This window comes from Callithrix jacchus, chromosome 9 (genome assembly GCF_049354715.1).
Source record: "Callithrix jacchus isolate 240 chromosome 9, calJac240_pri, whole genome shotgun sequence".
NCBI lineage: Eukaryota > Metazoa > Chordata > Mammalia > Primates > Cebidae > Callithrix > Callithrix jacchus.
The window spans coordinates 80,280,120-80,294,197 of NC_133510.1; the positions used below are offsets into that span (position 1 = coordinate 80,280,120).

The following is a 14,078-nucleotide window of genomic DNA, read 5'->3' on the forward strand; positions in this document are numbered from 1 at the left end:
GTAGATTTCAGTTTTCTCATCACACATATTAAAATAACTGGGAGGAGATCGATATATTAATCAGCTTGACTGTAGTAATTATTTTACTATGTATATGAATATCAAAACATCTTATAAGCCCTAAATATATCCACTTTTTATTACAAAAAAGAACATATCCTACCAATTTTATTTTCTAGTCTAGTTTCTTAAATATAGTAAATTTTAAATGACTTAAGCAAATAACTTCATAATTTATACTTATATTTGCCACATTGTTTATAGTATCTTGCAAAAGTTTATAAGGAAATAAACCAGAATATAAAAATATGAAATATATTTGCTTTGCCATGTATATGTTTAACTTGAATATTTGTTATGTTCACATTGTTCTAATTAACTCTATAATAGATGCATTTGTCTAAACATAAATATTATGAAAGGATTTCAAATTGTATGTGTTAAGTAGGAAGATGATTACCTTAAATTAAGAACATTCCAGCACTCTGGGAGGCTGAGGCAGGTGGATCACGAGGTGGATAGATTGAGACCATCCTGGCCTACATGGTGAAACCCCATCTCCACTAAAAATCCAAAATTTAGCTGGGCATGGTGGCGCATGCCTGTAGTCCCAGCTTCTCAGGAGGCTGAGGCAGGAAAATTGCTTGAACCCGGGAGACGGAGGTTGCAGTGAGCCAAGGTCATGCCACTGCACTCCAGCCTGGCACCTGGTGACAGAGTGAGACTCTGTGTCAAAAAACAACAACAACAAAAGAATGTTGTGGATTCACTGGACTTATACTTTTCATTCAATTACCTGGGCCATTCTACCAATCTGTGAGCAACGGGTCGTTTTAGTCAGATAACTAGTAGTGACAATGAGATTGGGCTCTGAGGCCAAGCAAATCTGGGTCCAAATCATAGCTCTGGAACTTTCCTGGCTGTTTGACCTTGCATAAGAAGCTTGATTTCTCTGGGTCTCTCATATTCAGTGAGGATAACAATTATACTAGTTTCTGGGAAGATAAATGAGGCAATGTATTAAATTTTTTGTATGAACTCAAAAATGGTAGTTTTTTATTATTTTAGCAGATTAGCTGCTTTTCTTTTTACAGACACCTATTTAATCAAAGTTAAGCATTTTTTTGTTGAAGATAATTAATCTAATAAAAGGCATCTACACAAAGTCTATAGCTGACAGTATACTTAATGGTGAGAATGAATGAATGAATGCTTTATTTACCCCTAAGATCAGGAAGAAGACAAAGTTAAGCCTTTTATTGAATCCATCTTAATATTTATTGTTTGATATATTATAACATAAATATTTACTCATTAACAATGACACAGATATTTAAGTGTAATGCTATTAGGGTATATAAGTCCTAGTTTAGATGTCTCAATATTTTAGAATTCTGCATAAAATTTTATTGTCAGATATGTTTTTGAAAATCACATGTTGAAATAGTTTTACAGGTTATACAGGGTATATCAGAATATTTTAGTGCACTTTTAATTTAATATTAAAGTGTAGCATGAATCCATCATGAAATAATAATGACACTTTCTCAGCTTGTAAGGTAATCAAAGACCAAGAAAAACATTTTAGTGGTTTTAATACAGAGTAATCAATTAAATAAAAGAAGTTTCTATACTTAACTATTGGAGGAATGGGCTTGGGTGACTTTTTGTGGGAAAAGTCACGGTTGAGTTTGAAGATGCAGAAACATGAACTAAGCTGGCATTTTGGGACATCCATGTGCAGTTTGGCTTTGTCAGAAAGTAAAGTAATGGGTGAGGTGGAGAGGGTACCACGAAATTGTTGGTCATAGTGAAAACGTGAAAAGTCCTATAGTCAAGGCTTGAGTACTGCTGTGTACACCCATCGATTCCATTCTTTGCCAAGTCAGGAGAATGAAACAATGATCACGTTCTTTAACTCAAAGAGCAATATTCTGATAAAAATCCAATATATTATTACTCAAAATTGATGTCCATTAGCTGAATGTTAGGTATATGGTGATGTCTGAAATGCAGTGTTGAAGACCTCGTTTGAGGTGAGAGTCCTGAACTAAAGTAACATTTCCTTTCTTCAGCCTGTTTTCTCTTTGCTGTAAGCTTGGCACCACCAACAAGATACTGTATGTTGTTGCTCACTTCTCTGTATTCTCGTATCCCATTGCAGTGGCCTCTAATCAGTACTACTCATATGATATGAAATGACTTGCTTCTAGGCCTGTCTCTTCCAGCAAACCATAGAGCCTTGTTATCCCCAGTGCTGAGCAGGTACTCAATAAATATTTAAACTCTACCTTCTAGGGCCTCATCTAGGCTTAGTAATTTTCAGTGACTTTAAGAAAAATATCACTATTTTATCAATTGAACAATATTTTGGCTAGCATATTGGGTATGTAGATGTGTATAATTCAGACAATATTGAGTTATATTTTCAAGAAGGAATTTTAATAGATTTTTATTCAAAATTCATGGACCAAATGTTGGGCAAAATTTGTTAGGAATTTTCCTGGGTGCAGGGGATACAACCATGAAAATGCTTGCTTTGTGATATTAAATAGCTTCTAGTTTTTGCTCTCTCATATATGCAAACAACTGAAATGGAATAAGAAAGCAGAGAGATGTACAAAGTGCAATAAGATAAAGCAGCACCCAAGTCAACTTGAGATGATTAGAAAACTGACAGAGGAGGTAACATTTTACCTTGTAGCAAGATACTAATTTTCAGGTAAGCATACAGTTTTGTGGTGAAGAGAATCTTAGAAAGGAGAAGGAAAGCTTCCCTATATCTTTGACCAGGTGGAAGAAGCAAAAAAAGAATGAAAGAAACAAGGCAGGTGTGGCTGGAATATATTTGTGAAAAAGGCTCTAGCACTGAAAAAAATACCTTCCTAACAATCACTCTATTTTAATTGTATAGTAATTTATGCTACATTCATATGAATAGTTTAATATTTAAAAAATAAATATCCATATACGTTTATTGTAGCTAAAACATTGTTTTGAGAATGTTATCTTTGAATAAATTTATATGTACATTTTCAGCAATACTAAGTGTTGTTTTGTCACTGGAAGTTCTCGTTTCATGATAAGGTATCCATATTTAAAATAAATATTAGTTTACAAGGTCCTTTGAAATGGCTGAATAATCTTTATAATGATGTATTCCAATCTAATAACTATTTTATTATTGTTGAGAATTAAATTGCTTCTATTTTTATTTGGTCCAGTAATGTATCACACCATTGACAATCTTAATAACTCAACAGTTGTTAAATTCTTCTATATATCCTTCATTTTTTAGGATGCATTTGAGGAAGTGCAATTGTTAGATGACATTGCACTCATATATTTGAAGCTTTTTGTAGTAGGACCTGACTTCAGAAATCCTGTAACAATTTTAGCTTGATTTACTTTATTTATTTTCACATAGTTTTATTGAAGTTTAATTGGTATACAAAAATCTGCATATCTTTAATGTGTACAATTGAATAATTTGGACATATGTATATACACAGGAAACCATTACCATAATCAAGGTAATGAAAGTACACATTTTATCTGGTGTACTTACCTGTAAAGTGGCTTACAAGAGTAATGCTCATTTTGATTTTATTTATAAAAATATAATTTGCATACCATAAAATTGTTCATTACCTCTAAAAGTTTACTCATGCCCCTTTGGGTTTTTGTTTATTTTTGTGATAAGAGTATTTAACATGAGATTTACCATCTTAAGAGTTGTTTAAACTTGCACAATATGGTATTGTTAACTATAGGTACTACATTATACAACATAACACATAACTGAAAGTTTGTATCACTGATGAGCAACTCGCCACGCCATCCCCATCTCCCACCTACCCCTACTAAAGCCCCTGGCAACCAACATTCTACTCTCTGCTTCTATCAGTGTAATTTAGATACCTCATATGAGTGGAATCAAGTAATATCTGTCCTTTCATGACTGGCTTGTTTCACTCAGCATGATATCTGCCAGATTTATCCATGTCATCACATGTGGCAGGATTTTCTTCTTTTTTAATGCTGAACAATATTCCATTGACTCTGTCTATACCACATTTTCTCCATTCGTCCATGGATGAACACTTAGGTTATTTCCATATCTTGGTATTTATGAATCGTATGACAGTGAACTGGAGTGCAGATATCTCTTTGTCATCCTAATTTAAATTCTTTTAGATATATACCTGAAAGTGGGATTTAGTATGTATGTTATTATAATTCAGATGATCTTGGAGTTATTCAATTGTATCTTAAAGGAAATATTTTAATAGATTTTATTTAAAACTTATTGAGTGAATATTGGGTATTGGGCATTGTCCTGGGTGCAGGGGATACAAACATAAAAATGCATGCTTTTTAAAAGTATAACTTTCGAATATTATACTTTGTGATCTTTTATCTGGTATACTTACCAGTACAGTGATTTCTGAGAGTAATGCTGATTCTGTTTGTTAAAATACAGTTTTAATCCCATGATCTCACTGGTTTAAGATAAAACAAAATTTTGTAGGCTGAAAACCATTGCTAACCAGATTTTTTAATTTGGGTTTAGGAGAGAGATATATGTGTGATATATATGTGGTCAGGTATTTTCAAACAGTTGTTTTTATCATCAGTTATCATAGGCTCTTTAACAATGATAATTTATAAGGTTTCAATAATTTCCTTAAGTTTTCTTATTTTTTAAAAATGCATTACTGTTATTAAAATCAGGTTTTTTTCTTTAATAAAATGCTGCAAGATACATTTGAGACACTAAATATTCAATTCAGCTTAGTTTGCATTTTATAGAAAGTCAAACACAAACAAACACTAAGAAATATAGTGCAGGAAGACCCGTTAATGATTATCCAGTTTTTAGTCCAGTTTTTTCACACTGTGAATAGAAAGTCAATTTGCAGAAATATTTTGCCATTAGGCCAGGATAGCAGCTTTTTAATTATTGAAGAAGCCTGTTAGATCTTTGAAGAACTGCACAACATCACAGATTTTCTTCTCCTTGGTAGCTGTGCTTGCTGTCAGGATGTATTTAGAAACATTGATGCTTAAGCAAATGTGTAAAACATGTGGTCAAAGTAATGTAGCATAAATGTAAGTTTACCTCAGGGAATGCAAAACTAAAGTTTTGATGCTTATGCTTAAATATTTAGTACCTGGACCAGCTCTAGGTAGCATTGGCACAGCATATCTTTGTCATTCTCATCTTCTTTTAGCTCATTTTTATATGGAACCAATGATGTGCTGGGCCTAGGTCTGTGACCTGATACTGACAAGCCCAGGACATCTCAACTCTCTCTTTCACTGAAGTTTCTAACCCAGACCCCAGACCCTTTTGTCTTCCTTGACTGTATCTTCTCTCCAACCCATCATTTGTCACCTTCAAGTCTTCCCCAAGCTTCAGTTCCTCTGATGCAGGAAGTAGGTAAGACAATTGCATATGGGCTGTTCTTACCGTGGGGAAAAGCCACATTGTATATGTGGTCTTGAGATGAGACCAGGAGAGAAGAGAACTTAGCAGAAACACAATTGGTAAGTGCATTATTTCAGAAGGGGAAAAGTACGTCATAAATCGGGGCGTGAGTGTGTCTCATGGGGATCTAAAGGAAAAGCATGCATTTTGGATGACAGAGTTAAAGATAAATGAATAGAATCATCATCAGAGAAGGTATGTTAGTCATCACAGGACAAATGATAATGGATGACCTTTAGATAGGCATGAAGGGTCCATGCAAACAGATAAAATCTAGCAGACTTTGGGATCTGACTCCTAGCATCTTTTCAGGTAATTTTATGGGTATTTTTACGCATTCTGAGCCTTAAAGTGGCAGGCTTCTGCTTAAAACTTATTACATAATCTACACAATAATTAGTTGGTTTTAGAAATGTATCTCTATTAAATAATGATGAAAGAAGATACAAATTGTCAGTTATGTCTACTGGTTGCTCAAATCTCCTGGGACCCTCCTGAGCTTTTCTTGTACCATTTCCTTACTGAAATGGTAATAGTGCTTATTTAGTGCTTAGTATGGCAGTGCCTGATTTAAGTGCTTTTTATGTATTAACTCATTTTATCCTCTCAAATACCCTATGATGCAGGGCTAATTATCATCTGCCTTTCAGATGAGATAAGCTTAGACAGGGGAAGTGACATGACCAGTGGCATAAGTTGATGAGTGGCAGTTAGAATTTGAAACTAGGTACTGTGACTTCAAAGCCCATGTGTTTTGCAGTTGTTAAGCTACGGCCTCAATGATTGCTTCTCTCTTTTATAACCAAAAGAAAGCATATATGATGGGGGAAATCCAGACTGAATATAAGGGAAAGTTATAACTATTTTATGTTTTCACACTGGAAGGATGCTTTCTTATGTGCATTAAAGCAAACCTGTAGGCCTCCTTGAACTTTTGAAAGGTCCATCTAGTCATTCAACAAATATTTACTCTTATCTAATACATGTCAGGGTGATAGAGACACAAAGTTGAATAAGAAATGATTTATATTCTTTGGAAATCTACAGAGAGTTAGACATGCAAACAGATAAAATATAGTTTATTACTGTTACAAAATTATGAGCAAGCTGCTGTAGTCAAGCACAGATAAAGGGCAATAATCTCTAATATAAGATTTCTAAGAGACTGACTTCATTGGAGATAGGATGTTTGTAGTGGGACTTAAGGGTTAAGTAGATATTTTACTGACCAAGAAGAGGAAAAAGCATATTTTGCCTGAAGAGACTCTGTGAGCAAAGGCATCATCTCATAAAGTAATCATTTCAGAAGTAATGGGACTTCTATGTAGTAGGAGCATGTGGTGCATAGCAGGGAATGGTAAGAAGTAAGAAGAGTTTCAAAGATCTATGTCAAGCTGAGGGATTTGTATTATACTTGGTAGATAGTAGGAAACTTTCGGAAATTTTGATGCAGAAGAGTCAAAAGACATGTTTTATAGTATTATACCTTAGGCTGCTGAAGAATAGACTGCATTTTGAGGGGGCATTGCTTATGAGACTTAGGAAATTCTAAGCCAGGGATTTTGAGAGCTAGGGCTCAAGCAATATCCATGCAATCAGACAAGAGAAAATAAATTTGAGAGATTTTTCTCAGATAGAATTGACATGATTTGATAAGTGATTGAATACAGGGGATGACATTTTGTGAGGAACAATGCCTTTCAAATTCTGGCTTGTTTAGCTGCTGTACCAAAGATCCAATTTAACAATTGTATTTTAAATAACATAGTTTAAACAAGGCAGAAGTTTATTTCTCTGTCAGCCAAACACTTCAGGTTTAGCAAACTATGGATAATAGGGGTTCTGCACTATTGCAGAGACACTTACATTTTTTCTTTTTTCTCTACCTTCCATTAGGGTGATATTCTCCCAGATCTGGTTACATGAGGTTTCATCCCCAAGATTGTTGGTTCCACAGTCAATCAATGAGGAAGGGGCAAACATGAGAAGAAACATGATCTGGTTGTCTGATCACATTCTATTGGCTGTTAATTTAGTCATATAGCCATTTCTAGGAGAAAGAAAGTCTCTAGTCTGGATGACAATTTACCCAGCTAAAACTTGGAAATTCAATTATTAAAGAGAGGGAGAATGTAAGTTTACCTCAGGGAATGCAAACTAGAGAGAATGAATATTGAGGTAGCAGTTCAGCTGCAGAGTGTCTGATGACCACAGTAACAGAGACCTGAGATGGAGGAGGTAGAACAGATTTAGAGAGACATGGTGATATAATGAGTTCCACTTTACATGTATGAAGTTTGAAGTTTTTGTGAGACCATTTGATAGCTATGTCTAATAGGTTATTTGAAAAAGGATTTTGGTTGTGATAGAGAAATAGATTTAACAGCCATCAGCAATTTGAAGCTATGTCCAATGAACTACAGAGGGGATTAATAGTGAAGATCCAAAGGACAACATTGGGAGAAATGGATAAGAAATAGGCACAGAAATCAGAAATGTTTTTACGATAGTAGAAGGGGATATGGGCAGACAGGTAGGGAAGAATGTGTTAGGGGTCTCTGCCCAAGTTTTGAATCCCATTTTACTAATCCCATTGTAGCAGTCTACAACTTGCATAGCCTAAATTAGCATGCTCATAAAAGTGAATCCACCCTCAGCCTCCTACCTATCAGAAAACAACTTCCAAATTCCCCAAGGGTCTAATCACAATAACTTTCATATATATCTTTGATCTACTGCTCACTTTATTCATGGGAATCAAATACCAGTGTAACAGGGAATTCCAAGAAATGGTGAAGCTCTTGCCCTCAATTCAGAGAATTGAATAATATACTCTCTCTCAGTTTCTTGTAGTAATTCACCATTTAGCATCTCTAAACACAGCCAACCCTGGCAGGGAGTATAAGCATGCTATCTTGGTATTACCTTTTGTTTTTCTTCTTTCTATTTGTTATTATGAAGAGAATGCTAAAAACAGTGCTGTGTGCATCCTGAACCTTATGATGCTGTCTATGTTGGCTTTTAAGGAGGGAGACTTCAGAATTGACTCACAGATGTGCCCTTAGGGTTACCTGTAACCACAGCAATTCACTAAGAAGTGAGTCTTCATAAGTAATAAGTAATAGAGAGCAAATAAGGTAATAACTAAGACTAGGGCATGCATTATGACATGAATAAACTCTTTGGTGATTGCTTCAAAAGGCGTTTAAGTACACTGGAATAAGTAGAAGCCAGAGGATCATAACTTGTGGAATAATGCATCTTGACCTATTGATTAATAAAAATTGAGTAAGTGAAGTCAGAAAATGTAGATCTGCTTTCAGATACTTTGAGGAGCAGAAGCTGGATGGATAATCATGATGAAGGGAGAGGCAGGATTGAACCTTGAATTGAGGGCAAATCTCTAATGAATTACATTCTTCCTCCCTCTCTCATTCTTCCTTCCCTCTTCTCTTCTTTCCTTTCTTTAAACTGGCTTATAGGCTGAGAGAAAGAAGCCAATACAAAGGGAGATGCTTAAGTTATACAAGGGAGATGTTTAAGGTATTGAGAAAGTCCCTCATACAAAAGCTAGAAGCGAAGGGTGTAAGTAAAGAGTCCATATTGGATAAATTTAGAGATGGAGTTTGGGGAGACAGGTTTGGAGAGTTCTTAGTTGATATTTTATTTTTTCTTCTGAATCAGAAAGCTGATTTATCAACTGAGAATAATGGGATTGGTGGAGTGAAGGACTTAAGAAGAGCGATAGGTTACAGAGGGAAACATGAAAAGGAACTAACTAAGGATAAATATGATGAGGACAGAGCAGTGCCAAGGCCCAGATGGAGTCAGAAACCATCAATCATACCACCAATCTGCATAGACAATTTTCTTCAACATTTGCAGTTTCAATTATTCAGGACAGGCTGGATACTGCTTTTTTTTTTTTTTTCTGGGGGAAAGGATCAGTGACTGTAGCAGAAAGACAAAAGAAAATTGAATCAAGAATTCTGGAAGAATAGGAAAGTAAGTGCAGTGGGAATGAAAATGAAAAGGTCATAGGAACAAAAAAAGATTAACATTCTCAGAAAGATGAACATTTAAAATCATACACAGAGATACCTTAATAAAACTATGAAACAGAACCTAGGCCAGGGCCTGGCAGAGAGTAGCCTAAATAATTTATATATAAGTAATTATTATTTTCCTTTTTGGAACTATACATTAAATGTTATGTAGTTTTTTAGGGGGGTGCATCTGGGAAAAATAGTTTTTTAGAATGTAATTGAGATGCATATTGGGCATTGGATTGTGGGTTTCTTTTTCTTTGATGACTTTCATTCCTTTGAGTTTCTACAAGACTTTTTATGTCAGCTGGTGGTGATATAATCCTCAGTTCATTTCTGTTTCTTGTGCCCTTATTTAGATAGCCAGGTTTATATGGTGCTTTTTGGTAAAGTACCAATTAGCTTGGGGATGTTTAGGTAGCTTATTAAGATTTAATCACTGTCTGCACAGGACTGTACTCTGCTGCTAAGATTATACTGTTTTAAAAAAATAAACATTCTTCCTTTAAACTCTAAACAAAAACAAATAGAACATTGTGAAATGGTTTGCTTTAGAAGTCGACTTCATATTGCTATTCTTCATTCAACTCTTATTGAGAGTTTGGTTTTTAAATCTGGCTCAAATTATGAAGGATGGACTGAGGATTCAATACCAAGGGGACAGGAGATAAGGGGCTATATCTTGACTAATGATAAGTCATTTCAAAAGCACCTGAATTGTCTATGCTGTAGAAATGTCCCTCAGCTGTAGCAATTCTAAATAATATGAGATAAAATAAAATTATGCCTTGCAAAATGCCCTGAAGTCATTCATTCAATCATCTCAATGAAGCTTCTGTACTCTCAGTTTACTCTTCTGTAAAATGAAAAAATCATCCCTACAAGGTATTATAGATATTATAATAGTTATGAGAATTGATAGTTCTTGCCTGATCATAATCTTCTCTAACTACCTGTAAATATAGGATCCTTTGCCCACTTCTCTTTCTATGAGAAGGTCCAACTAATTGGTTATCAATTTATTTTTTTCTCAATGACAAAAATTTAGGGAACAAAGCTCCAGGCCATTTCATTGTATTTGTTCAACCCTAAGTAAGAAGAAGGATAACAGTTCTTTATTTCAACACATTAATGTGTATTGGAACTCCTTTAACCTGTTATTTTGCCCTGTAAGTTTAAAGATAACTTGTATTGAGAATTCTTTAATATGTTCATTTTGTCCTCTAAGATTAAAGATATAATCTTGGAGGGAAGTGCAGAAATAATCATACTTCTTACATCTCTGATTGTAATAAAAGAGTGCATCCTATGAGGCAGTGCATATGAGACAGTTCCTGTAACTCAGCTACTCAGGAAGCTGAAGCAGGAGGATCGCTTGAATCCAGGAGGTGGAGGTTGCAGTGAGCCGAGATTGGGCCATTGCACTCCAGCCTGGGCAACAAGAGTGCAACTCCATCTCAAAAAAAAAAAAAAAAAGGAGTATACCCTAGAAGAATGACAATAACTGTCATTTGTCTTAAGTTCCTTGCAATCCTTGCCCTTGCTTTCCTATTCTTTATTGCATGCGATTCTACAGGGAACACTTTGCACATATAGGAATATATTTTAACATGACACCACTATTTTACTACTCAAGAATAAGTTGGTTATTTCAATCGAAGGACTCAATGTTGGGTGAGAATATTAGTATTTGCCATTTAAGTCATTTTATACTGAATGTGAAGGAACAAACCATGCTATTAACTGGCTGATTGTTATATATTAAAATAATGGTATGGTTTAGCGTGACTTTTTAATGTTTTTTAAACTTGTTTTTGTTGTGCTAATTTAGGTGCCACTAATTCATCTTGTCTCATTCTCCTCTGTTTATCCTTCTTAGTTATCACACTATATTGATTTAGTCTGTTTGCTTTTTTAATTTTTCTGCTAGAATGTGAGTAACTTCAGGACAGAAATTATGTCTCACTCTGCTGCAGTCCTGGAATCTAGCACATAGTATGAACTCACTAAATATTTACTGAGTTCATTTCTTATACATGTATGTATGTTAGTTTCAGGTAGAGAAAAACCCCATGAAAAATGTCATCAACAATAAAGGAGTTTGATGCAATAATTTAGCCTTGCTTTCATGAAGATTCTCATCATATTCTCTACAGTGCATTCAGTTCTTTACATCACACATCAAAGCTTCACCCTTATGCTGGCTTCCCTTCCCTTTACATCACATGTCAAAACTTCACCCTTATGCTGGTTTTGCTCCCTTAAGGGAGCAAAATGGCTGTCATATGTTAGGGCAAGGGAAACAATCTGTGTCCCATACTGCTAGGAACAGTCTTGAAAACAACTCGATCGTATTCCTTTAGGTCATAAGCCCTCTTTGAATTAACAACTGTGGTCAGGTATAGAATATGCTGACTGGCTTTGCTGAGATTATGTTTTGTACTCTTGAAAACTGATTGGATTCAGGAGGTAAATAAATGTGAGAAAGCAATGAATAACATTCACTATGCTAATGAATGGAATTCTGATCTTCTAGTACATTTTAATAAAGTGCATGTAGAGAAATGAGACTATATTTTTTGAAAGAAGTCATCTGAAAAATATTGCTCTAATAATTCAAAAATATTTTCACACATTTATTTAAGAATATTTAAATCTGTTAGTAATAACACTAGCTAAAGGTTAAGAGTTACCGAAGGAAAAGTTATAGTGGGCAGTTTTCTCCACACTGTAATTTAGGGAGAATCTTCTACCACCCCAGACCCTACTAGGCTATCCCCTTAACTCAATTTTAGTCTCATAAAATAACATTTTAGTCTCAAAAGTGAGAAATTTTAGTCTCAACAAGGGAAGCACTTTCTTTTGATAATAGGAAGACAACTGAACAACTGGATAAGGAAAAGCAAACATGGAAAAGAGAAACTCAAGGGAATCAAAATTTTCAGACCCACAATTTCTGCTTAGAGCTATCCATGATGTTTTTGACATCTTATAAAACTTGATATTTTGTGTGTGCATTTACATTTGGAAAAGAGATGGACATTTCTTAAATTGCCTAAGAGGGGGGATCATAGCCAGATAGCCAAAATCATAGTATGGCGGGGGTGGTGCTGTTTGTGTATAAAACTCAAGTTATCTTCTTACAGAATGTCTGATTATCAAGCATTCACCTCCATGGCAGACCCATTTTCTTCTCTCTCAATCCCATGTCATTTCTATTGTCTGATCCATTCTCCTCTTAATCCCAGACTGCTATCCAGTATCATTTAACTATTTTCATTTGCATGTCTTGTCTCTTTGCAAGAACTATTTCTTAGCCTCCTTTGGAATCAACCCCAGCATGTTGTAAAGTTGCCCAGTAAGTAATTGGTGCTTATGGGGATGAAACCAAATGATCTGTTATTTCACAGTGATTTGTACAAAGGTGGCTGAACTACAATGATGGGACAGTGTAACTTCTTTTTGCTGAGAAACGTATTAAAACCTAAATATTGATATGTAAAATAAAAGATCCAATTAGAAATGAAACTACTGAAAGACTTTCAAAGGGAATAGAACCATTTGAAATTTTTTCATTGCGAATCTAATGCCAGACTTCTAATGATTTCCAAATAGATAATAAGGAAGAAACTTTATGGGTATGTCACTGTTTTTATGTTACTTTCATAAAATTGTCAAGATATGGACATACTATAATGTTATTCAAACATTCTTCTTCTTAAACAGATCCAGGAAAATGAGGAAAGATGTGCAATCTTATTATTGTTCCCATATTTGTTGTTGTAAACAATGAAGTCCTTGTCTTTTTTGAACTGTCAGCGTAGAATGTTCTGCCAAAAACCTTCTAAAGCAAGTCCTTAGTAAAATTAATCACAAGTGTCAGTTGAGACAGGATTATCCTTTCCATGTAATTTAAGCAGACGGTTATATCCTATGTGCAAAATATTTGCTTTGTTTTAGATATGGAGTTGGGCCATAACAAGATGCTAATAAGAGAATGAGAATCTTTTAGTCTTGCTGAGGCTCAAAATGCTAAGCAGCTGAGGTCACACCTTCTTATATTCAGTAAAAATATTTTCTAGGTCTATACTCTAATTTGTCCAAGCTGGTAGCAATATTTCCCCGGTGGCATAGATCCAAGGATTCTAGAATGAACTGTGAGTTCTCCATTTCAGTCTCTTCATCTGGTCATTTGTCAAGTCCCATCAATCCTCCCTTCAAAAATCTTGGCTATATTGTTTTTCCGGCATTCAGTGTGACACAGAACTACCCCTAGACTGGGAGTCAGAAAGTCTGGCTTTAGTTTAGTTTTTCTCCAGGCATTTGTATGACCTCCATCAAGTCACCTAACATGTATTGGTCTCAGTTTCCCCATTTTCAAGGTCTTTCTAGATCAAATTCTGTGATTTTCCTGAAAACATCTATCTTTAATATACATGTGTAGAAGTGGTAATAACTTTAATTTGGTGTCTTTACCTGATTCTCTGCCTCCTCCTATTAGGACCTCTAACCCCTGGCATAGAAATATTTTGGAAACATTT

General features: G+C 34.9%; 1 protein-coding gene across 2 annotated transcripts in view; it reads left to right on the forward strand.

Moving 5' to 3' along the window:
• NAV3 (neuron navigator 3) overlaps positions 1-14,078 on the forward strand; it is an 872,565-nt gene that overhangs the window by 258,082 nt on the left and 600,405 nt on the right. The gene's annotated exons all lie outside the window — the stretch shown is intronic.